Source organism: Lissotriton helveticus, chromosome 8 (genome assembly GCF_964261635.1).
Source record: "Lissotriton helveticus chromosome 8, aLisHel1.1, whole genome shotgun sequence".
Taxonomy (NCBI): domain Eukaryota; kingdom Metazoa; phylum Chordata; class Amphibia; order Caudata; family Salamandridae; genus Lissotriton; species Lissotriton helveticus.
The window spans coordinates 50,608,626-50,633,338 of record NC_136069.1 but is presented as its reverse complement, the minus strand read 5'-3'; the positions used below and the strand labels follow the sequence as shown (position 1 = coordinate 50,633,338).

The 24,713-nt window shown below is 39.5% G+C and overlaps 18 non-coding genes across 18 annotated transcripts; all 18 read right to left on the bottom strand.

Annotated features, from left to right (window-relative positions):
• Positions 1-313: 313 nt before the first annotated feature.
• TRNAF-GAA (transfer RNA phenylalanine (anticodon GAA)) lies at positions 314-386 on the bottom strand. Its single transcript has one exon. It is a non-coding gene; the product is annotated as a tRNA-Phe (tRNA).
• Positions 387-1,479: 1,093 nt separating this feature from the next.
• On the bottom strand, positions 1,480-1,552 carry TRNAF-GAA (transfer RNA phenylalanine (anticodon GAA)). Its single transcript has one exon. It is a non-coding gene; the product is annotated as a tRNA-Phe (tRNA).
• A 2,259-nt stretch (positions 1,553-3,811) lies between these two features.
• Positions 3,812-3,884, bottom strand: TRNAF-GAA (transfer RNA phenylalanine (anticodon GAA)). Its single transcript has one exon. It is a non-coding gene; the product is annotated as a tRNA-Phe (tRNA).
• A 1,093-nt stretch (positions 3,885-4,977) lies between these two features.
• TRNAF-GAA (transfer RNA phenylalanine (anticodon GAA)) lies at positions 4,978-5,050 on the bottom strand. The gene has a single exon. It is a non-coding gene; the product is annotated as a tRNA-Phe (tRNA).
• Positions 5,051-6,726: 1,676 nt separating this feature from the next.
• Positions 6,727-6,799, bottom strand: TRNAF-GAA (transfer RNA phenylalanine (anticodon GAA)). Its single transcript has one exon. It is a non-coding gene; the product is annotated as a tRNA-Phe (tRNA).
• Positions 6,800-8,469: 1,670 nt separating this feature from the next.
• Positions 8,470-8,542, bottom strand: TRNAF-GAA (transfer RNA phenylalanine (anticodon GAA)). The gene has a single exon. It is a non-coding gene; the product is annotated as a tRNA-Phe (tRNA).
• A 510-nt stretch (positions 8,543-9,052) lies between these two features.
• Positions 9,053-9,125, bottom strand: TRNAL-GAG (transfer RNA leucine (anticodon GAG)). Its single transcript has one exon. It is a non-coding gene; the product is annotated as a tRNA-Leu (tRNA).
• Positions 9,126-10,219: 1,094 nt separating this feature from the next.
• TRNAF-GAA (transfer RNA phenylalanine (anticodon GAA)) lies at positions 10,220-10,292 on the bottom strand. The gene has a single exon. It is a non-coding gene; the product is annotated as a tRNA-Phe (tRNA).
• A 2,842-nt stretch (positions 10,293-13,134) lies between these two features.
• TRNAF-GAA (transfer RNA phenylalanine (anticodon GAA)) lies at positions 13,135-13,207 on the bottom strand. The gene has a single exon. It is a non-coding gene; the product is annotated as a tRNA-Phe (tRNA).
• Positions 13,208-14,300: 1,093 nt separating this feature from the next.
• Positions 14,301-14,373, bottom strand: TRNAF-GAA (transfer RNA phenylalanine (anticodon GAA)). Its single transcript has one exon. It is a non-coding gene; the product is annotated as a tRNA-Phe (tRNA).
• Positions 14,374-16,049: 1,676 nt separating this feature from the next.
• Positions 16,050-16,122, bottom strand: TRNAF-GAA (transfer RNA phenylalanine (anticodon GAA)). Its single transcript has one exon. It is a non-coding gene; the product is annotated as a tRNA-Phe (tRNA).
• A 1,093-nt stretch (positions 16,123-17,215) lies between these two features.
• Positions 17,216-17,288, bottom strand: TRNAF-GAA (transfer RNA phenylalanine (anticodon GAA)). Its single transcript has one exon. It is a non-coding gene; the product is annotated as a tRNA-Phe (tRNA).
• Positions 17,289-18,964: 1,676 nt separating this feature from the next.
• Positions 18,965-19,037, bottom strand: TRNAF-GAA (transfer RNA phenylalanine (anticodon GAA)). Its single transcript has one exon. It is a non-coding gene; the product is annotated as a tRNA-Phe (tRNA).
• Positions 19,038-19,547: 510 nt separating this feature from the next.
• Positions 19,548-19,620, bottom strand: TRNAF-GAA (transfer RNA phenylalanine (anticodon GAA)). Its single transcript has one exon. It is a non-coding gene; the product is annotated as a tRNA-Phe (tRNA).
• A 1,093-nt stretch (positions 19,621-20,713) lies between these two features.
• On the bottom strand, positions 20,714-20,786 carry TRNAF-GAA (transfer RNA phenylalanine (anticodon GAA)). Its single transcript has one exon. It is a non-coding gene; the product is annotated as a tRNA-Phe (tRNA).
• Positions 20,787-21,296: 510 nt separating this feature from the next.
• Positions 21,297-21,369, bottom strand: TRNAF-GAA (transfer RNA phenylalanine (anticodon GAA)). The gene has a single exon. It is a non-coding gene; the product is annotated as a tRNA-Phe (tRNA).
• A 1,676-nt stretch (positions 21,370-23,045) lies between these two features.
• Positions 23,046-23,118, bottom strand: TRNAF-GAA (transfer RNA phenylalanine (anticodon GAA)). The gene has a single exon. It is a non-coding gene; the product is annotated as a tRNA-Phe (tRNA).
• Positions 23,119-23,627: 509 nt separating this feature from the next.
• On the bottom strand, positions 23,628-23,700 carry TRNAF-GAA (transfer RNA phenylalanine (anticodon GAA)). The gene has a single exon. It is a non-coding gene; the product is annotated as a tRNA-Phe (tRNA).
• Positions 23,701-24,713: the final 1,013 nt, after the last annotated feature.

The following is a 24,713-nucleotide window of genomic DNA, read 5'->3' as shown; positions in this document are numbered from 1 at the left end:
ACTATATTACCCAGACGTATGTGGCCTGAGTAGGTAAGCAACGTCATCTGACTACTGACATCTGTGTTCAAGGGGAAGTTGAAGGTAATGCAGACAAGAGTTTACATTACAAAAAAGCATGAAATGGGAAACATTCATAGTCTAACCTGAAGGCAAGAAATGTGGAAGCAAGTTTAGAATGAGGACAGAAAGCAAAGTCTATGTTAAATTACTTGTGTTGTATATCAGTTGGAAAAAATTTGATGAATAGAGAAAAAAGTACTGCAGCAGATTCCAAGACCTCTTTTGTCAGAAGCAAGGAACCTCTCAACTGTGCCAAAACCCGGGATTGAACCAGGGACCTTTAGATCTTCAGTCTAACGCTCTCCCAACTGAGCTATTTCGGCCTGCTGCTAGCAGTGGTCTTCATACTTTGATTTGAACCATTCAACAAACTAGATGCATGACCTGGATATTTACCCTTATATGTTAGAGATATGTTTTAAGGAGTCCTGTATCATTCAGCAGTTAACTTGTGCAATGGGAAAATAGCGTTTTTGGGATCCGGGTTAGGTAACGTTTTTTTAACTCTGAATGGACTAGCACTATATTACCCAGACGTATGTGGCCTGAGTAGGTAAGCAATGTCATCTGACTACTGACATCTGTGTTCAAGGGGAAGTTGAAGGTAATGCAGACAAGAGTTTACTTTACAAAAAAGCATGAAATGGGAAACATTCATAGTCTAACCTGAAGGCAAGAAATGTGGAAGCAAGTTTAGAAGGAGGACAGAAAGCAAAGTCTATGTTAAATTGCTTGTGTTGTATATCAGTTGGAAAAAATTTGATGAATAGATAAAAAAGTACTACAGCTGATTCCAAGACCTATTTTGTTAGAAGCAAGGAACCTCTCAACTGTGCCGAAACCCAGGATTGAACCAGGGACCTTTAGATCTTCAGTCTAACACTTTCCCAACTGAGCTATTTCGGCCTGCTGCTAGCTGTGGTCTTCATACTTTGATTTGAACCATTCAACAAACTAGATGCATGACCTGGATATTTACCCTTATATGTTAGAGATATGTTTTAAGGAGTCCTGTATCATTCAGCAGTTAACTTGTGCAATGAGTAAATAGCATTTTTGGGATCCGGGTTAGGTAGCGTTTTTTTAACTCTGAATGGACTAGTACTATATTACCCAGACGTATGTGGCCTGAGTAGGTAAGCAACGTCATCTGACTACTGACATCTGTGTTCAAGGGGAAGTTGAAGGTAATGCAGACAAGAGTTCACATTACAAAAAAGCATGAAATGGGAAACATTCATAGTCTAACCTGAAGGCAAGAAATGTGGAAGCAAGTTTAGAAGGAGGACAGAAAGCAAAGTCTATGTTAAATTGCTTGTGTTTTATTTCAGTTGAAAGAAATTTGATGAATAGAGAAAAAAGTACTACAGCTGATTCCAAGACCTATTTTGTTAGAAGCAAGGAACCTCTCAACTGTGCCAAAACCCGGGATTGAACCAGGGACCTTTAGATCTTCAGTCTAACGCTCTCCCAACTGAGCTATTTCGGCCTGCTGCTAGCTGAGGTCTTCATACTTTGATTTGAACCATTCAACAAACTAGATGCATGACCTGGATATTTACCCTTATATGTTAGAGATATGTTTTTAGGAGTCCTGTATCAGTCAGCAGTTAACTTGTGCAATGGGTAAATAGCGTTTTTGGGATCCGGGTTAGGTAGCGTTTTTTTAACTCTGAATGGACTAGCACTATATTACCCAGACGTATGTGGCCTGAGTAGGTAAGCAATGTCATCTGACTACTGACATCTGTGTTCAAGGGGAAGTTGAAGGTAATGCAGACAAGAGTTTACTTTACAAAAAAGCATGAAATGGGAAACATTCATAGTCTAACCTGAAGGCAAGAAATGTGGAAGCAAGTTTAAAGGAGGACAGAAAGTAAAGTCTATGTTAAATTGCTTGTGTTGTATATCAGTTGGAAAAAAATGTTATGAATAGAGAAAAAAGTACTACAGCTGATTCCAAGACCTATTTTGTTAGAAGCATGGAACTTCTCAACTGTGCAGAAACCCGGGATTGAAGCAGGGACCTTTAGATCTTCAGTCTAACGCTCTCCCAACTGAGCTATTTCGGCCTGCTGCTAGCTGAGGTCTTCATACTTTGATTTGAACCATTCAACAAACTAGATGCATGACCTGGATATTTACCCTTATATGTTAGAGATATGTTTTAAGGAGTCCTGTATCATTCAGCAGTTAACTTGTGCAATGGGTAAATAGCGTTGTTGGGATCCGGGTTAGGTAACGTTTTTTTAACTCTGAATGGACTAGCACTATATTACCCAGACGTATGTGGCCTGAGTAGGTAAGCAATGTCATCTGACTACTGACATCTGTGTTCAAGGGGAAGTTGAAGGTAATGCAGACAAGAGTTTACTTTACAAAAAAGCATGAAATGGGAAACATTCATAGTCTAACCTGAAGGCAAGAAATGTGGAAGCAAGTTTAGAAGGAGGACAGAAAGCAAAGTCTATGTTAAATTGCTTGTGTTGTATATCAGTTCGAAAAAATTTGATGAATAGAGAAAAAAGTACTGCAGCAGATTTCAAGACCTATTTTGTTGAAAGCAAGGAACCTCTCAACTGTGCCGAAAACCGGGATTGAAACAGGGACCTTTAGATCTTCAGTCTAACGCTCTCCCAACTGAGATATTTCGGCCTGCTGCTAGCTGTGGTCTTCATACTTTGATTTGAACCATTCAACAAACTAGATGCATGACCTGGATATTTACCCTTATATGTTAGAGATATGTTTTAAGGAGTCCTGTATCATTCAGCAGTTAACTTGTGCAATGGGTAAATAGCATTTTTGGGATCCGGGTTAGGTAGCGTTTTTTTAACTCTGAATGGACTAGCACTATATTACCCAGACGTATGTGGCCTGAGTAGGTAAGCAACGTCATCTGACTACTGACATCTGTGTTCAAGGGGAAGTTGAAGGTAATGCAGACAAGAGTTTACATTACAAAAAAGCATGAAATGGGAAACATTCATAGTCTAACCTGAAGGCAAGAAATGTGGAAGCAAGTTTAGAAGGAGGACACAAAGCAAAGTCTATGTTAAATTGCTTGTGTTGTATATCAGTTGGAAAAAATTTGATGAATAGAGAAAAAAGTACTACAGCTGATTCCAAGACCGATTTTGTTAGAAGCAAGGAACCTCTCAACTGTGCCGAAACCCGGGATTGAACCAGGGACCTTTAGTTCTTCAGTCTAACGCTCTCCCAACTGAGCTATTTCGGCCTGCTGCTAGCTGAGGTCTTCATACTTTGATTTGAACCATTCAACAAACTAGATGCATGACCTGGATATTTACCCTTATATGTTAGAGATATGTTTTAAGGAGTCCTGTATCATTCAGCAGTTAACTTGTGCAATGGGTAAATAGCGTTTTTGGGATCCGGGTTAGGTAGCGTTTTTTTAACTCTGAATGGACTAGCACTATATTACCCAGACGTATTTGGCCTGAGTAGGTAAGCAATGTCATCTGACTACTGACATCTGTGTTCAAGGGGAAGTTGAAGGTAAGGCAGACAAGAGGTTACTTTACAAAAAAGCATGAAATGGGAAACATTCATAGTCTAACCTGAAGGCAAGAAATGTGGAAGCAAGTTTAGAATGAGGACAGAAAGCAAAGTCTATGTTAAATTACTTGTGTTGTATATCAGTTGGAAAAAATTTGATGAATAGAGAAAAAAGTACTGTAGCAGATTCCAAGACCTCTTTTGTCAGAAGCAAGGAACCTCTCAACTGTGCCGAAACCCAGGATTGAACCAGGGACCTTTAGATCTTCAGTCTAACGCTCTCCCAACTGAGCTATTTCGGCCTGCTGCTAGCAGTGGTCTTCATACTTTGATTTGAACCATTCAACAAACTAGATGCATGACCTGGATATTTACCCTTATATGTTAGAGATATGTTTTAAGGAGTCCTGTATCATTCAGCAGTTAACTTGTGCAATGGGTAAATAGCGTTTTTGGGATCCGGGTTAGGTAACGTTTTTTTAACTCTGAATGGACTAGCACTATATTACCCAGACGTATGTGGCCTGAGTAGGTAAGCAATGTCATCTGACTACTGACATCTGTGTTCAAGGGGAAGTTGAAGGTAATGCAGACAAGAGTTTACTTTACAAAAAAGCATGAAATGGGAAACATTCATAGTCTAACCTGAAGGCAAGAAATGTGGAAGCAAGTTTAGAAGGAGGACAGAAAGCAAAGTCTATGTTAAATTGCTTGTGTTGTATATCAGTTGGAAAAAATTTGATGAATAGAGAAAAAAGTACTGCAGCAGATTTCAAGACCTATTTTGTTGAAAGCAAGGAACCTCTCAACTGTGCCGAAAACCGGGATTGAAACAGGGACCTTTTGATCTTCAGTCTAACGCTCTCCCAACTGAGCTATTTCGGCCTGCTGCTAGCTGTGATCTTCATACTTTGATTTGAACCATTCAACAAACTAGATGCATGACCTGGATATTTACCCTTATATGTTAGAGATATGTTTTAAGGAGTCCTGTATCATTCAGCAGTTAACTTGTGCAATGGGTAAATAGCATTTTTGGGATCCGGGTTAGGTAGCGTTTTTTTAACTCTGAATGGACTAGCACTATATTACCCAGACGTATGTGGCCTGAGTAGGTAAGCAACGTCATCTGACTACTGACATCTGTGTTCAAGGGGAAGTTGAAGGTAATGCAGACAAGAGTTTACATTACAAAAAAGCATGAAATGGGAAACATTCATAGTCTAACCTGAAGGCAAGAAATGTGGAAGCAAGTTTAGAAGCAGGACACAAAGCAAAGTCTATGTTAAATTGCTTGTGTTGTATATCAGTTGGAAAGAATTTGATGAATAGAGAAAAAAGTACTACAGCTGATTCCAAGACCTATTTTGTTAGACGCAAGGAACCTCTCAACTGTGCCGAAACCCGGGATTGAACCAGGGACCTTTAGATCTTCAGTCTAACGCTCTCCCAACTGAGCTATTTCGGCCTGCTGCTAGCTGTGGTCTTCATACTTTGATTTGAACCATTCAACAAACAAGATGCATGACCTGGATATTTACCCTTATATGTTAGAGATATGTTTTAAGGAGTCCTGTATCATTCAGCAGTTAACTTGTGCAATGGGTAAATAGCGTTTTTGGGATCCGGGTTAGGTAACGTTTTTTTAACTCTGAATGGACTAGCACTATATTACCCAGACGTATGTGGCCTGAGTAGGTAAGCAATGTCATCTGACTACTGACATCTGTGTTCAAGGGGAAGTTGAAGGTAATGCAGACAAGAGTTTACTTTACAAAAAAGCATGAAATGGGAAACATTCATAGTCTAACCTGAAGGCAAGAAATGTGGAAGCAAGTTTAGAAGGAGGACAGAAAGCAAAGTCTATGTTAAATTGCTTGTGTTGTATATCAGTTGGAAAAAATTTGATGAATAGAGAAAAAAGTACTGCAGCAGATTTCAAGACCTATTTTGTTGAAAGCAAGGAACCTCTCAACTGTGCCGAAAACCGGGATTGAAACAGGGACCTTTAGATCTTCAGTCTAACGCTCTCCCAACTGAGCTATTTCTGCCTGCTGCTAGCTGTGGTCTTCATACTTTGATTTGAACCATTCAACAAACTAGATGCATGACCTGGATATTTACCCTTATATGTTAGAGATATGTTTTAAGGAGTCCTGTATCATTCAGCAGTTAACTTGTGCAATGAGTAAATAGCATTTTTGGGATCCGGGTTAGGTAGCGTTTTTTTAACTCTGAATGGACTAGCACTATATTACCCAGATGTATGTGGCCTGAGTAGGTAAGCAATGTCATCTGACTACTGACATCTGTGTTCAAGGGGAAGTTGAAGGTAATGCAGACAAGAGTTTACTTTACAAAAAAGCATGAAATGGGAAACATTCATAGTGTAACCTGAAGGCAAGAAATGTGGAAGCAAGTTTAAAGGAGGACAGAAAGTAAAGTCTATGTTAAATTGCTTGTGTTGAATATCAGTTGGAAATTTTTTTTATGAATAGAGAAAAAAGTACTAAAGCTGATTCCAAGACCTATTTTGTTAGAAGCATGGAACTTCCCAACTGTGCAGTAACCCGGGATTGAAGCAGGGACCTTTAGATCTTCAGTCTAACGCTCTCCCAACTGAGCCATTTCGGCCTGCTGCTAGCTGAGGTCTTCATACTTTGATTTGAACAATTCAACAAACTAGATGCATGACCTGGATATTTACCCTTATATGTTAGAGATATGTTTTAAGGAGTCCTGTATCATTCAGCAGTTAACTTGTGCAATGGGTAAATAGCGTTTTTGGGATCCGGGTTAGGTAGCGTTTTTTTAACTCTGAATGGACTAGCACTATATTACCCAGACGTATTTGGCCTGAGTAGGTAAGCAATGTCATCTGACTACTGACATCTGTGTTCAAGGGGAAGTTGAAGGTAAGGCAGACAAGAGGTTACTTTACAAAAAAGCATGAAATGGGAAACATTCATAGTCTAACCTGAAGGCAAGAAATGTGGAAGCAAGTTTAGAATGAGGACAGAAAGCAAAGTCTATGTTAAATTACTTGTGTTGTATATCAGTTGGAAAAAATTTGATGAATAGAGAAAAAAGTACTGCAGCAGATTCCAAGACCTCTTTTGTCAGAAGCAAGGAACCTCTCAACTGTGCCAAAACCCGGGATTGAACCAGGGACCTTTAGATCTTCAGTCTAACGCTCTCCCAACTGAGCTATTTCGGCCTGCTGCTAGCAGTGGTCTTCATACTTTGATTTGAACCATTCAACAAACTAGATGCATGACCTGGATATTTACCCTTATATGTTAGAGATATGTTTTAAGGAGTCCTGTATCATTCAGCAGTTAACTTGTGCAATGGGAAAATAGCGTTTTTGGGATCCGGGTTAGGTAACGTTTTTTTAACTCTGAATGGACTAGCACTATATTACCCAGACGTATGTGGCCTGAGTAGGTAAGCAATGTCATCTGACTACTGACATCTGTGTTCAAGGGGAAGTTGAAGGTAATGCAGACAAGAGTTTACTTTACAAAAAAGCATGAAATGGGAAACATTCATAGTCTAACCTGAAGGCAAGAAATGTGGAAGCAAGTTTAGAAGGAGGACAGAAAGCAAAGTCTATGTTAAATTGCTTGTGTTGTATATCAGTTGGAAAAAATTTGATGAATAGAGAAAAAAGTACTGCAGCAGATTTCAAGACCTATTTTGTTGAAAGCAAGGAACCTCTCAACTGTGCCGAAAACCGGGATTGAAACAGGGACCTTTAGATCTTCAGTCTAACGCTCTGCCAACTGAGCTATTTCGGCCTGCTGCTAGCTGTGGTCTTCATACTTTGATTTGAACCATTCAACAAACTAGATGCATGACCTGGATATTTACCCTTATATGTTAGAGATATGTTTTAAGGAGTCCTGTATCATTCAGCAGTTAACTTGTGCAATGAGTAAATAGCATTTTTGGGATCGGTAGCGTTTTATTAACTCTGAATGGACTAGCACTATATTACCCAGACGTATGTGGCCTGAGTAGGTAAGCAACGTCATCTGACTACTGACATCTGTGTTCAAGGGGAAGTTGAAGGTAATGCAGACAAGAGTTTACATTACAAAAAAGCATGAAATGGGAAACATTCATAGTCTAACCTGAAGGCAAGAAATGTGGAAGCAAGTTTAGAAGCAGGACACAAAGCAAAGTCTATGTTAAATTGCTTGTGTTGTATATCAGTTGGAAAGAATTTGATGAATAGAGAAAAAAGTACTACAGCTGATTCCAAGACCTATTTTGTTAGAAGCAAGGAACCTCTCAACTGTGCCGAACCCCGGGATTGAACCAGGGACCTTTAGATCTTCAGTCTAACTCTCTCCCAACTGAGCTATTTCGGCCTGCTGCTAGCTGTGGTCTTCATACTTTGATTTGAACCATTCAACAAACAAGATGCATGACCTGGATATTTACCCTTATATGTTAGAGATATGTTTTAAGGAGTCCTGTATCATTCAGCAGTTAACTTGTGCAATGGGTAAATAGCGTTTTTGGGATCCGGGTTAGGTAACGTTTTTTTAACTCTGAATGGACTAGCACTATATTACCCAGACGTATTTGGCCTGAGTAGGTAAGCAATGTCATCTGACTACTGACATCTGTGTTCAAGGGGAAGTTGAAGGTAAGGCAGACAAGAGGTTACTTTACAAAAAAGCATGAAATGGGAAACATTCATAGTCTAACCTGAAGGCAAGAAATGTGGAAGCAAGTTTAGAATGAGGACAGAAAGCAAAGTCTATGTTAAATTACTTGTGTTGTATATCAGTTGGAAAAAAATTTGATGAATAGAGAAAAAAGTACTGTAGCAGATTCCAAGACCTCTTTTGTCAGAAGCAAGGAACCTCTCAACTGTGCCGAAACCCGGGATTGAACCAGGGACCTTTAGATCTTCAGTCTAACGCTCTCCCAACTGAGCTATTTCGGCCTGCTGCTAGCAGTGGTCTTCATACTTTGATTTGAACCATTCAACAAACTAGATGCATGACCTGGATATTTACCCTTATATGTTAGAGATATGTTTTAAGGAGTCCTGTATCATTCAGCAGTTAACTTGTGCAATGGGTAAATAGCGTTTTTGGGATCCGGGTTAGGTAGCGTTTTTTAAACTCTGAATGGACTAGCACTATATTACCCAGACGTATGTGGCCTGAGTAGGTAAGCAACGTCATCTGACTACTGACATCTGTGTTCAAGGGGAAGTTGAAGGTAAGGCAGACAAGAGTTTACATTACAAAAAAGCATGAAATGGGAAACATTCATAGTCTAACCTGAAGGCAAGAAATGTGGAAGCAAGTTTAGTAGGAGGACACAAAGCAAAGTCTATGTTAAATTGCTTGTGTTGTATATCAGTTGGAAAGAATTTGATGAATAGAGAAAAAAGTACTACAGCTGATTCCAAGACCTATTTTGTTAGAAGCAAGGAACCTCTCAACTGTGCCGAAACCCGGGATTGAAGCAGGGACCTTTAGATCCTCAGTCTAACGCTCTCCCAACTGAGCTATTTCAGCCTGCTGCTAGCTGTGGTCTTCATACTTTGATTTGAACCATTCAACAAACTAGATGCATGACCTGGATATTTACCCTTATATGTTAGAGATATGTTTTAAGGAGTCCTGTATCATTCAGCAGTTAACTTGTGCAATGGGTAAATAGCGTTTTTGGGATCCGGGTTAGGTAACGTTTTTTTAACTCTGAATGGACTAGCACTATATTACCCAGACGTATGTGGCCTGAGTAGGTAAGCAATGTCATCTGACTACTGACATCTGTGTTCAAGGGGAAGTTGAAGGTAATGCAGACAAGAGTTTACTTTACAAAAAAGCATGAAATGGGAAACATTCATAGTCTAACCTGAAGGCAAGAAATGTGGAAGCAAGTTTAGAAGGAGGACAGAAAGCAAAGTCTATGTTAAATTGCTTGTGTTGTATATCAGTTCGAAAAAATTTGATGAATAGAGAAAAAAGTACTGCAGCAGATTTCAAGACCTATTTTGTTGAAAGCAAGGAACCTCTCAACTGTGCCGAAAACCGGGATTGAAACAGGGACCTTTAGATCTTCAGTCTAACGCTCTCCCAACTGAGATATTTCGGCCTGCTGCTAGCTGTGGTCTTCATACTTTGATTTGAACCATTCAACAAACTAGATGCATGACCTGGATATTTACCCTTATATGTTAGAGATATGTTTTAAGGAGTCCTGTATCATTCAGCAGTTAACTTGTGCAATGGGTAAATAGCATTTTTGGGATCCGGGTTAGGTAGCGTCTTTTTTAACTCTGAATGGACTAGCACTATATTACCCAGACGTATGTGGCCTGAGTAGGTAAGCAACGTCATCTGACTACTGACATCTGTGTTCAAGGGGAAGTTGAAGGTAATGCAGACAAGAGTTTACATTACAAAAAAGCATGAAATGGGAAACATTCATAGTCTAACCTGAAGGCAAGAAATGTGGAAGCAAGTTTAGAATGAGGACAGAAAGCAAAGTCTATGTTAAATTACTTGTGTTGTATATCAGTTGGAAAAAATTTGATGAATAGAGAAAAAAGTACTGCAGCAGATTCCAAGACCTCTTTTGTCAGAAGCAAGGAACCTCTCAACTGTGCCAAAACCCGGGATTGAACCAGGGACCTTTAGATCTTCAGTCTAACGCTCTCCCAACTGAGCTATTTCGGCCTGCTGCTAGCAGTGGTCTTCATACTTTGATTTGAACCATTCAACAAACTAGATGCATGACCTGGATATTTACCCTTATATGTTAGAGATATGTTTTAAGGAGTCCTGTATCATTCAGCAGTTAACTTGTGCAATGGGAAAATAGCGTTTTTGGGATCCGGGTTAGGTAACGTTTTTTTAACTCTGAATGGACTAGCACTATATTACCCAGACGTATGTGGCCTGAGTAGGTAAGCAATGTCATCTGACTACTGACATCTGTGTTCAAGGGGAAGTTGAAGGTAATGCAGACAAGAGTTTACTTTACAAAAAAGCATGAAATGGGAAACATTCATAGTCTAACCTGAAGGCAAGAAATGTGGAAGCAAGTTTAGAAGGAGGACAGAAAGCAAAGTCTATGTTAAATTGCTTGTGTTTTATTTCAGTTGAAAGAAATTTGATGAATAGAGAAAAAAGTACTACAGCTGATTCCAAGACCTATTTTGTTAGAAGCAAGGAACCTCTCAACTGTGCCAAAACCCAGGATTGAACCAGGGACCTTTAGATCTTCAGTCTAACGCTCTCCCAACTGAGCTATTTCGGCCTGCTGCTAGCTGAGGTCTTCATACTTTGATTTGAACCATTCAACAAACTAGATGCATGACCTGGATATTTACCCTTATATGTTAGAGATATGTTTTTAGGAGTCCTGTATCAGTCAGCAGTTAACTTGTGCAATGGGTAAATAGCGTTTTTGGGATCCGGGTTAGGTAGCGTTTTTTTAACTCTGAATGGACTAGCACTATATTACCCAGACGTATGTGGCCTGAGTAGGTAAGCAATGTCATCTGACTACTGACATCTGTGTTCAAGGGGAAGTTGAAGGTAATGCAGACAAGAGTTTACTTTACAAAAAAGCATGAAATGGGAAACATTCATAGTCTAACCTGAAGGCAAGAAATGTGGAAGCAAGTTTAAAGGAGGACAGAAAGTAAAGTCTATGTTAAATTGCTTGTGTTGTATATCAGTTGGAAAAAAATGTTATGAATAGAGAAAAAAGTACTACAGCTGATTCCAAGACCTATTTTGTTAGAAGCATGGAACTTCTCAACTGTGCAGAAACCCGGGATTGAAGCAGGGACCTTTAGATCTTCAGTCTAACGCTCTCCCAACTGAGCTATTTCGGCCTGCTGCTAGCTGAGGTCTTCATACTTTGATTTGAACCATTCAACAAACTAGATGCATGACCTGGATATTTACCCTTATATGTTAGAGATATGTTTTAAGGAGTCCTGTATCATTCAGCAGTTAACTTGTGCAATGGGTAAATAGCGTTGTTGGGATCCGGGTTAGGTAACGTTTTTTTAACTCTGAATGGACTAGCACTATATTACCCAGACGTATGTGGCCTGAGTAGGTAAGCAATGTCATCTGACTACTGACATCTGTGTTCAAGGGGAAGTTGAAGGTAATGCAGACAAGAGTTTACTTTACAAAAAAGCATGAAATGGGAAACATTCATAGTCTAACCTGAAGGCAAGAAATGTGGAAGCAAGTTTAGAAGGAGGACAGAAAGCAAAGTCTATGTTAAATTGCTTGTGTTGTATATCAGTTCGAAAAAATTTGATGAATAGAGAAAAAAGTACTGCAGCAGATTTCAAGACCTATTTTGTTGAAAGCAAGGAACCTCTCAACTGTGCCGAAAACCGGGATTGAAACAGGGACCTTTAGATCTTCAGTCTAACGCTCTCCCAACTGAGATATTTCGGCCTGCTGCTAGCTGTGGTCTTCATACTTTGATTTGAACCATTCAACAAACTAGATGCATGACCTGGATATTTACCCTTATATGTTAGAGATATGTTTTAAGGAGTCCTGTATCATTCAGCAGTTAACTTGTGCAATGGGTAAATAGCATTTTTGGGATCCGGGTTAGGTAGCGTTTTTTTAACTCTGAATGGACTAGCACTATATTACCCAGACGTATGTGGCCTGAGTAGGTAAGCAACGTCATCTGACTACTGACATCTGTGTTCAAGGGGAAGTTGAAGGTAATGCAGACAAGAGTTTACATTACAAAAAAGCATGAAATGGGAAACATTCATAGTCTAACCTGAAGGCAAGAAATGTGGAAGCAAGTTTAGAAGGAGGACACAAAGCAAAGTCTATGTTAAATTGCTTGTGTTGTATATCAGTTGGAAAAAATTTGATGAATAGAGAAAAAAGTACTACAGCTGATTCCAAGACCGATTTTGTTAGAAGCAAGGAACCTCTCAACTGTGCCGAAACCCGGGATTGAACCAGGGACCTTTAGTTCTTCAGTCTAACGCTCTCCCAACTGAGCTATTTCGGCCTGCTGCTAGCTGAGGTCTTCATACTTTGATTTGAACCATTCAACAAACTAGATGCATGACCTGGATATTTACCCTTATATGTTAGAGATATGTTTTAAGGAGTCCTGTATCATTCAGCAGTTAACTTGTGCAATGGGTAAATAGCGTTTTTGGGATCCGGGTTAGGTAGCGTTTTTTTAACTCTGAATGGACTAGCACTATATTACCCAGACGTATTTGGCCTGAGTAGGTAAGCAATGTCATCTGACTACTGACATCTGTGTTCAAGGGGAAGTTGAAGGTAAGGCAGACAAGAGGTTACTTTACAAAAAAGCATGAAATGGGAAACATTCATAGTCTAACCTGAAGGCAAGAAATGTGGAAGCAAGTTTAGAATGAGGACAGAAAGCAAAGTCTATGTTAAATTACTTGTGTTGTATATCAGTTGGAAAAAATTTGATGAATAGAGAAAAAAGTACTGTAGCAGATTCCAAGACCTCTTTTGTCAGAAGCAAGGAACCTCTCAACTATGCCGAAACCCAGGATTGAACCAGGGACCTTTAGATCTTCAGTCTAACGCTCTCCCAACTGAGCTATTTCGGCCTGCTGCTAGCAGTGGTCTTCATACTTTGATTTGAACCATTCAACAAACTAGATGCATGACCTGGATATTTACCCTTATATGTTAGAGATATGTTTTAAGGAGTCCTGTATCATTCAGCAGTTAACTTGTGCAATGGGTAAATAGCGTTTTTGGGATCCGGGTTAGGTAACGTTTTTTTAACTCTGAATGGACTAGCACTATATTACCCAGACGTATGTGGCCTGAGTAGGTAAGCAATGTCATCTGACTACTGACATCTGTGTTCAAGGGGAAGTTGAAGGTAATGCAGACAAGAGTTTACTTTACAAAAAAGCATGAAATGGGAAACATTCATAGTCTAACCTGAAGGCAAGAAATGTGGAAGCAAGTTTAGAAGGAGGACAGAAAGCAAAGTCTATGTTAAATTGCTTGTGTTGTATATCAGTTGGAAAAAATTTGATGAATAGAGAAAAAAGTACTGCAGCAGATTTCAAGACCTATTTTGTTGAAAGCAAGGAACCTCTCAACTGTGCCGAAAACCGGGATTGAAACAGGGACCTTTTGATCTTCAGTCTAACGCTCTCCCAACTGAGCTATTTCGGCCTGCTGCTAGCTGTGATCTTCATACTTTGATTTGAACCATTCAACAAACTAGATGCATGACCTGGATATTTACCCTTATATGTTAGAGATATGTTTTAAGGAGTCCTGTATCATTCAGCAGTTAACTTGTGCAATGGGTAAATAGCATTTTTGGGATCCGGGTTAGGTAGCGTTTTTTTAACTCTGAATGGACTAGCACTATATTACCCAGACGTATGTGGCCTGAGTAGGTAAGCAACGTCATCTGACTACTGACATCTGTGTTCAAGGGGAAGTTGAAGGTAATGCAGACAAGAGTTTACATTACAAAAAAGCATGAAATGGGAAACATTCATAGTCTAACCTGAAGGCAAGAAATGTGGAAGCAAGTTTAGAAGCAGGACACAAAGCAAAGTCTATGTTAAATTGCTTGTGTTGTATATCAGTTGGAAAGAATTTGATGAATAGAGAAAAAAGTACTACAGCTGATTCCAAGACCTATTTTGTTAGACGCAAGGAACCTCTCAACTGTGCCGAAACCCGGGATTGAACCAGGGACCTTTAGATCTTCAGTCTAACGCTCTCCCAACTGAGCTATTTCGGCCTGCTGCTAGCTGTGGTCTTCATACTTTGATTTGAACCATTCAACAAACAAGATGCATGACCTGGATATTTACCCTTATATGTTAGAGATATGTTTTAAGGAGTCCTGTATCATTCAGCAGTTAACTTGTGCAATGGGTAAATAGCGTTTTTGGGATCCGGGTTAGGTAACGTTTTTTTAACTCTGAATGGACTAGCACTATATTACCCAGACGTATGTGGCCTGAGTAGGTAAGCAATGTCATCTGACTACTGACATCTGTGTTCAAGGGGAAGTTGAAGGTAATGCAGACAAGAGTTTACTTTACAAAAAAGCATGAAATGGGAAACATTCATAGTCTAACCTGAAGGCAAGAAATGTGGAAGCAAGTTTAGAAGGAGGACAGAAAGCAAAGTCTATGTTAAATTGCTTGTGTTGTATATCAGTTGGAAAAAATTTGATGAATAGAGAAAAAAGTACTGCAGCAGATTTCAAGACCTTTTTTGTTGAAAGCAAGGAACCTCTCAACTGTGCCGAAAACCGGGATTGAAACAGGGACCTTTAGATCTTCAGTCTAACGCTCTCCCAACTGAGCTATTTCGGCCTGCTGCTAGCTGTGGTCTTCATACTTTGATTTGAACCATTCAACAAACTAGATGCATGACCTGGATATTTACCCTTATATGTTAGAGATATGTTTTAAGGAGTCCTGTATCATTCAGCAGTTAACTTGTGCAATGAGTAAATAGCATTTTTGGGATCCGGGTTAGGTAGCGTTTTTTTAACTCTGAATGGACTAGCACTATATTACCCAGATGTATGTGGCCTGAGTAGGTAAGCAACGTCATCTGACTACTGACATCTGTGTTCAAGGGGAAGTTGAAGGTAATGCAGACAAGAGTTTACATTACAAAAAAGCATGAAATGGGAAACATTCATAGTCTAACCTGAAGGCAAGAAATGTGGAAGCAAGTTTAGAAGCAGGACACAAAGCAAAGTCTATGTTAAATTGCTTGTGTTGTATATCAGTTGGAAAGAATTTGATGAATAGAGAAAAAAGTACTACAGCTGATTCCAAGACCTATTTTGTTAGAAGCAAGGAACCTCTCAACTGTGCCGAAACCCGGGATTGAACCAGGGACCTTTAGATCTTCAGTCTAACTCTCTCCCAACTGAGCTATTTCGGCCTGCTGCTAGCTGTGGTCTTCATACTTTGATTTGAACCATTCAACAAACAAGATGCATGACCTGGATATTTACCCTTATATGTTAGAGATATGTTTTAAGGAGTCCTGTATCATTCAGCAGTTAACTTGTGCAATGGGTAAATAGCGTTTTTGGGATCCGGGTTAGGTAGCGTTTTTTTAACTCTGAATGGACTAGCACTATATTACCCAGACGTATTTGGCCTGAGTAGGTAAGCAATGTCATCTGACTACTGACATCTGTGTTCAAGGGGAAGTTGAAGGTAAGGCAGACAAGAGGTTACTTTACAAAAAAGCATGAAATGGGAAACATTCATAGTCTAACCTGAAGGCAAGAAATGTGGAAGCAAGTTTAGAATGAGGACAGAAAGCAAAGTCTATGTTAAATTACTTGTGTTGTATATCAGTTGGAAAAAATTTGATGAATAGAGAAAAAAGTACTGTAGCAGATTCCAAGACCTCTTTTGTCAGAAGCAAGGAACCTCTCAACTGTGCCGAAACCCAGGATTGAACCAGGGACCTTTAGATCTTCAGTCTAACGCTCTCCCAACTGAGCTATTTCGGCCTGCTGCTAGCAGTGGTCTTCATACTTTGATTTGAACCATTCAACAAACTAGATGCATGACCTGGATATTTACCCTTATATGTTAGAGATATGTTTTAAGGAGTCCTGTATCATTCAGCAGTTAACTTGTGCAATGGGTAAATAGCGTTTTTGGGATCCGGGTTAGGTAACGTTTTTTTAACTCTGAATGGACTAGCACTATATTACCCAGACGTATGTGGCCTGAGTAGGTAAGCAATGTCATCTGACTACTGACATCTGTGTTCAAGGGGAAGTTGAAGGTAATGCAGACAAGAGTTTACTTTACAAAAAAGCATGAAATGGGAAACATTCATAGTCTAACCTGAAGGCAAGAAATGTGGAAGCAAGTTTAGAAGGAGGACAGAAAGCAAAGTCTATGTTAAATTGCTTGTGTTGTATATCAGTTGGAAAAAATTTGATGAATAGAGAAAAAAGTACTGCAGCAGATTTCAAGACCTATTTTGTTGAAAGCAAGGAACCTCTCAACTGTGCCGAAAACCGGGATTGAAACAGGGACCTTTTGATCTTCAGTCTAACGCTCTCCCAACTGAGCTATTTCGGCCTGCTGCTAGCTGTGATCTTCATACTTTGATTTGAACCATTCAACAAACTAGATGCATGACCTGGATATTTACCCTTATATGTTAGAGATATGTTTTAAGGAGTCCTGTATCATTCAGCAGTTAACTTGTGCAATGGGTAAATAGCATTTTTGGGATCCGGGTTAGGTAGCGTTTTTTTAACTCTGAATGGACTAGCACTATATTACCCAGACGTATGTGGCCTGAGTAGGTAAGCAACGTCATCTGACTACTGACATCTGTGTTCAAGGGGAAGTTGAAGGTAATGCAGACAAGAGTTTACATTACAAAAAAGCATGAAATGGGAAACATTCATAGTCTAACCTGAAGGCAAGAAATGTGGAAGCAAGTTTAGAAGCAGGACACAAAGCAAAGTCTATGTTAAATTGCTTGTGTTGTATATCAGTTGGAAAGAATTTGATGAATAGAGAAAAAAGTACTACAGCTGATTCCAAGACCTATTTTGTTAGACGCAAGGAACCTCTCAACTGTGCCGAAACCCGGGATTGAACCAGGGACCTTTAGATCTTCAGTCTAACGCTCTCCCAACTGAGCTATTTCGGCCTGCTGCTAGCTGTGGTCTTCATACTTTGATTTGAACCATTCAACAAACAAGATGCATGACCTGGATATTTACCCTTATATGTTAGAGATATGTTTTAAGGAGTCCTGTATCATTCAGCAGTTAACTTGTGCAATGGGTAAATAGCGTTTTTGGGATCCGGGTTAGGTAACGTTTTTTTAACTCTGAATGGACTAGCACTATATTACCCAGACGTATGTGGCCTGAGTAGGTAAGCAATGTCATCTGACTACTGACATCTGTGTTCAAGGGGAAGTTGAAGGTAATGCAGACAAGAGTTTACTTTACAAAAAAGCATGAAATGGGAAACATTCATAGTCTAACCTGAAGGCAAGAAATGTGGAAGCAAGTTTAGAAGGAGGACAGAAAGCAAAGTCTATGTTAAATTGCTTGTGTTGTATATCAGTTGGAAAAAATTTGATGAATAGAGAAAAAAGTACTGCAGCAGATTTCAAGACCTTTTTTGTTGAAAGCAAGGAACCTCTCAACTGTGCCGAAAACCGGGATTGAAACAGGGACCTTTAGATCTTCAGTCTAACGCTCTCCCAACTGAGCTATTTCGGCCTGCTGCTAGCTGTGGTCTTCATACTTTGATTTGAACCATTCAACAAACTAGATGCATGACCTGGATATTTACCCTTATATGTTAGAGATATGTTTTAAGGAGTCCTGTATCATTCAGCAGTTAACTTGTGCAATGAGTAAATAGCATTTTTGGGATCCGGGTTAGGTAGCGTTTTTTTAACTCTGAATGGACTAGCACTATATTACCCAGATGTATGTGGCCTGAGTAGGTAAGCAACGTCATCTGACTACTGACATCTGTGTTCAAGGGGAAGTTGAAGGTAATGCAGACAAGAGTTTACATTACAAAAAAGCATGAAATGGGAAACATTCATAGTCTAACCTGAAGGCAAGAAATGTGGAAGCAAGTTTAGAAGCAGGACACAAAGCAAAGTCTATGTTAAATTGCTTGTGTTGTATATCAGTTGGAAAGAATTTGATGAATAGAGAAAAAAGTACTACAGCTGATTCCAAGACCTATTTTGTTAGAAGCAAGGAACCTCTCAACTGTGCCGAAACCCGGGATTGAACCAGGGACCTTTAGATCTTCAGTCTAACTCTCTCCCAACTGAGCTATTTCGGCCTGCTGCTAGCTGTGGTCTTCATACTTTGATTTGAACCATTCAACAAACAAGATGCATGACCTGGATATTTACCCTTATATGTTAGAGATATGTTTTAAGGAGTCCTGTATCATTCAGCAGTTAACTTGTGCAATGGGTAAATAGCGTTTTTGGGATCCGGGTTAGGTAACGTTTTTTTACCTCTGAATGGACTAGCACTATATTACCCAGACGTATTTGGCCTGAGTAGGTAAGCAATGTCATCTGACTACTGACATCTGTGTTCAAGGGGAAGTTGAAGGTAAGGCAGACAAGAGTTTACATTACAAAAAAGCATGAAATGGGAAACTTTCATAGTCTAACCTGAAGGCAAGAAATGTGGAAGCAAGGTTAGAAGGAGGACACAAAGCAAAGTCTATGTTAAATTGCTTGTGTTGTATATCAGTTAGAAAAAATTGGATGAATAGTGAAAAAAGTACTACAGCTGATTCCAAGACCTATTTTGTTAGAAGCAAGGACCCTCTCAACTGTGCCGAAACCCGGGATTGAACCAGGGACCTTTAGATCTTCAGTCTAACGCTCTCCCAACTGAGCTATTTCAGCCTGCTGCTAGCTGTGGTCTTCATACTTTGATTTGAACCATTCAACAAACTAGATGCATGACCTGGATATTTACCCTTATATGTTAGAGATATGTTTTAAGGAGTCCTGTATCATTCAGCAGTTAACTTGTGCAATGGGTAAATAGCGTTTTTGGGATCCGGGTTAGGTGGCGTTTTTTTAACTCTGAATGGACTAGCACTATATTACCCAGACGTATTTGGCCTGAGTAGGTAAGCAATGTCATCTGACTACTGACATCTGTGTTCAAGGGGAAGTTGAAGGTAAGGCAGACAAGAGGTTACTTTACAAAAAAGCATGAAATGGGAAACATTCATAGTCTAACCTGAAGGCAAGAAATGTGGAAGCAAGTTTAGAAGGAGGACACAAAGCAAAGTCTATGTTAAATTGCTTGTGTTGTATATCAGTTGGAAAGAATTTGATGAATAGAGAAAAAAGTACTACAGCTGATTCCAAGACCTATTTTGTTAGAAGCAAGGAACCTCTCAACTGTGCCGAAACCCGGGATTGAACCAGGGACCTTTAGATCTTCAGTCTAACGCTCTCCCAACTGAGCTATTTCGGCCTGCTGCTAGCAGAGGTCTTCATACATTGATTTGAACCATTCAACAAACTAGATGCATGACCTGGATATTTACCCTTATATGTTAGAGATATGTTTTAAGGAGTCCTGTATCAGTCAGCAGTTAACTTGTGCAATGGGTAAATAGCGTTTTTGGGATCCGGGTTAGGTAGCGGTTTTTTAACTCTGAATGGACTAGCACTATATTACCCAGACGTATGTGGCCTGAGTAGGTAAGCAGTGTCATCTGACTACTGACATCTGTGTTCAAGGGGAAGTTGAAGGTAATGCAGACAAGAGTTTACTTTACAAAAAAGCATGAAATGGGAAACATTCATAGTGTAACCTGAAGGCAAGAAATGTCGAAGCAAGTTTAAAGGCGGACAGAAAGTAAAGTCTATGTTAAATTGCTTGTGTTGTATATCAGTTGGAAAAAAATGTTATGAATAGAGAAAAAAGTACTACAGCTGATTCCAAGACCTATTTTGTTAGAAGCATGGAACTTCTCAACTGTGCAGAAACCCGGGATTGAAGCAGGGACTTTTAGATCTTCAGTCTAACGCTCTCCCAACTGAGCTATTTCGGCCTGCTGCTAGCTGTGGTCTTCATACTTTGATTTGAACCATTCAACAAACTAGATGCATGACCTGGATATTTACCCTTATATGTTAGAGATATGTTTTAAGGAGTCCTGTATCATTCAGCAGTTAACTTGTGCAATGGGTAAATAGCATTTTTGGGATCCGGGTTAGGTAGCGTTTTTTTAACTCTGAATGGACTAGCACTATATTACCCAGACGTATGTGGCCTGAGTAGGTAAGCAACGTCATCTGACTACTGACATCTGTGTTCAATGGGAAGTTGAAGGTAATGCAGACAAGAGTTTACATTACAAAAAAGCATGAAATGGGAAACATTCATAGTGTAACCTGAAGGCAAGAAATGTGGAAGCAAGTTTAGAAGCAGGACACAAAGCAAAGTCTATGTTAAATTGCTTGTGTTGTATATCAGTTGGAAATAATTTGATGAATAGAGAAAAAAGTACTACAGCTGATTCCAAGACCTATTTTGTTAGAAGCAAGGAACCTCTCAACTGTGCCGAAACCCGGGATTGAACCAGGGACCTTTAGATCTTCAGTCTAACGCTCTCCCAACTGAGCTATTTCGGCCTGCTGCTAGCTGTGGTCTTCATACTTTGATTTGAACCATTCAACAAACAAGATGCATGACCTGGATATTTACCCTTATATGTTAGAGATATGTTTTAAGGAGTCCTGTATCATTCAGCAGTTAACTTGTGCAATGGGTAAATAGCGTTTTTGGGATCCGGGTTAGGTAGCGTTTTTTTAACTCTGAATGGACTAGCACTATATTACCCAGACGTATTTGGCCTGAGTAGGTAAGCAATGTCATCTGACTACTGACATCTGTGTTCAAGGGGAAGTTGAAGGTAAGGCAGACAAGAGGTTACTTTACAAAAAAGCATGAAATGGGAAACATTCATAGTCTAACCTGAAGGCAAGAAATGTGGAAGCAAGTTTAGAATGAGGACAGAAAGCAAAGTCTATGTTAAATTACTTGTGTTGTATATCAGTTGGAAAAAATTTGATGAATGGAGAAAAAAGTACTGTAGCAGATTCCAAGACCTCTTTTGTCAGAAGCAAGGAACCTCTCAACTGTGCCGAAACCCGGGATTGAACCAGGGACCTTTAGATCTTCAGTCTAACGCTCTCCCAACTGAGCTATTTCGGCCTGCTGCTAGCAGTGGTCTTCATACTTTGATTTGAACCATTCAACAAACTAGATGCATGACCTGGATATTTACCCTTATATGTTAGAGATATGTTTTAAGGAGTCCTGTATCATTCAGCAGTTAACTTGTGCAATGGGTAAATAGCGTTTTTGGGATCCGGGTTAGGTAACGTTTTTTTAACTCTGAATGGACTAGCACTATATTACCCAGACGTATGTGGCCTGAGTAGGTAAGCAATGTCATCTGACTACTGACATCTGTGTTCAAGGGGAAGTTGAAGGTAATGCAGACAAGAGTTTACTTTACAAAAAAGCATGAAATGGGAAACATTCATAGTCTAACCTGAAGGCAAGAAATGTGGAAGCAAGTTTAGAAGGAGGACAGAAAGCAAAGTCTATGTTAAATTGCTTGTGTTGTATATCAGTTGGAAAAAATTTGATGAATAGAGAAAAAAGTACTGCAGCAGATTTCAAGACCTATTTTGTTGAAAGCAAGGAACCTCTCAGCTGTGCCGAAAACCGGGATTGAACCAGGGACCTTTAGATCTTCAGTCTAACGCTCTCCCAACTCAGCTATTTCGGCCTGCTGCTAGCTGAGGTCTTCATACTTTGATTTGAACCATTCAACAAACTAGATGCATGACCTGGATATTTACCCTTATATGTTAGAGATATGTTTTAAGGAGTACTGTATCATTCAGCAGTTAACTTGTGCAATGGGTAAATAGCGTTTTTGGGATCCGGGTTAGGTAACGTTTTTTTAACTCTGAATGGACTAGCACTATATTACCCAGACGTATGTGGCCTGAGTAGGTAAGCAATGTCATCTGACTACTGACATCTGTGTTCAAGGGGAAGTTGAAGTTAATGCAGACAAGAGTTTACTTTACAAAAAAGCATGAAATGGGAAACATTCATAGTCTAACCTGAAGGCAAGGAATGTGGAAGCAAGTTTAGAAGGAGGACAGAAAGCAAAGTCTATGTTAAATTGCTTGTGTTGTATATCAGTTCGAAAAAATTTGATGAATAGAGAAAAAAGTACTGCAGCAGATTTCAAGACCTATTTTGTTGAAAGCAAGGAACCTCTCAACTGTGCCGAAAACCGGGATTGAAACAGGGACCTTTAGATCTTCAGTCTAACGCTCTCCCAACTGAGATATTTCGGCCTGCTGCTAGCTGTGGTCTTCATACTTTGATTTGAACCATTCAACAAACTAGATGCATGACCTGGATATTTACCCTTATATGTTAGAGATATGTTTTAAGGAGTCCTGTATCATTCAGCAGTTAACTTGTGCAATGGGTAAATAGCATTTTTGGGATCCGGGTTAGGTAGCGTTTTTTTAACTCTGAATGGACTAGCACTATATTACCCAGACGTATGTGGCCTGAGTAGGTAAGCAACGTCATCTGACTACTGACATCTGTGTTCAAGGGGAAGTTGAAGGTAATGCAGACAAGAGTTTACATTACAAAAAAGCATGAAATGGGAAACATTCATAGTCTAACCTGAAGGCAAGAAATGTGGAAGCAAGTTTAGAAGGAGGACAGAAAGCAAAGTCTATGTTAAATTGCTTGTGTTGTATATCAGTTGGAAAAAATTTGATGAATAGATAAAAAAGTACTACAGCTGATTCCAAGACCTATTTTGTTAGAAGCAAGGAACCTCTCAACTGTGCCGAAACCCGGGATTGAACCAGGGACCTTTAGATCTTCAGTCTAACGCTCTCCCAACTGAGCTATTTCAGCCTCCTGCTAGCTGTGGTCTTCATACTTTGATTTGAACCATTCAACAAACTAGATGCATGACCTGGATATTTACCTTATATGTTAGAGATATGTTTTAAGGAGTCCTGTATCATTCAGCAGTTAACTTGTGCAATGAGTAAATAGCATTTTTGGGATCCGGGTTAGGTAGCGTTTTTTTAACTCTGAATGGACTAGTACTATATAACCCAGACGTATGTGGCCTGAGTAGGTAAGCAACGTCATCTGACTACTGACATCTGTGTTCAAGGGGAAGTTGAAGGTAATGCAGACAAGAGTTTACATTACAAAAAAGCATGAAATGGGAAACATTCATAGTCTAACCTGAAGGCAAGAAATGTGGAAGCAAGTTTAGAAGGAGGACAGAAAGCAAAGTCTATGTTAAATTGCTTGTGTTTTATTTCAGTTGAAAGAAATTTGATGAATAGAGAAAAAAGTACTACAGCTGATTCCAAGACCTATTTTGTTAAAAGCAAGGAACCTCTCAACTGTGCCGAAACCCGGGATTGAACCAGGGACCTTTAGATCTTCAGTCTAACGCTCTCCCAACTGAGCTATTTCAGCCTGCTGCCAGCTGAGGTCTTCATACTTGGATTTGAACCATTCAACAAACCAGATGCATGACCTGGATATTTACCCTTATATGTTAGAGATATGTTTTAAGGAGTCCTGTATCAGTCAGCAGTTAACTTGTGCAATGGGTAAATAGCGTTTTTGGGATCCGGGTTAGGTAGCATTTTTTTAACTCTGAATGGACTAGCACTATATTACCCAGACGTATGTGGCCTGAGTAGGTAAGCAATGTCATCTGACTACTGACATCTGTGTTCAAGGGGAAGTTGAAGGTAATGCAGACAAGAGTTTACTTTACAAAAAAGCATGAAATGGGAAACATTCATAGTGTAACCTGAAGGCAAGAAATGTGGAAGCAAGTTTAAAGGAGGACAGAAAGTAAAGTCTATGTTAAATTGCTTGTGTTGTATATCAGTTGGAAAAAAATGTTATGAATAGAGAAAAAAGTACTACAGCTGATTCCAAGACCTATTTTGTTAGAAGCATGGAACTTCTCAACTGTGCAGAAACCCGGGATTGAAGAAGGGACCTTTAGATCTTCAGTCTAACGCTCTCCCAACTGAGCTATTTCGGCCTGCTGCTAGCTGAGGTCTTCATACTTTGATTTGAACCATTCAACAAACTAGATGCATGACCTGGATATTTACCCTTATATGTTAGAGATATGTTTTAAGGAGTCCTGTATCATTCAGCAGTTAACTTGTGCAATGGGTAAATAGCGTTTTTGGGATCCGGGTTAGGTAGCGTTTTTTTAACTCTGAATGGACTAGCACTATATTACCCAGACGTATTTGGCCTGAGTAGGTAAGCAATGTCATCTGACTACTGACATCTGTGTTCAAGGGGAAGTTGAAGGTAAGGCAGACAAGAGGTTACTTTACAAAAAAGCATGAAATGGGAAACATTCATAGTCTAACCTGAAGGCAAGAAATGTGGAAGCAAGTTTAGAATGAGGACAGAAAGCAAAGTCTATGTTAAATTACTTGTGTTGTATATCAGTTGGA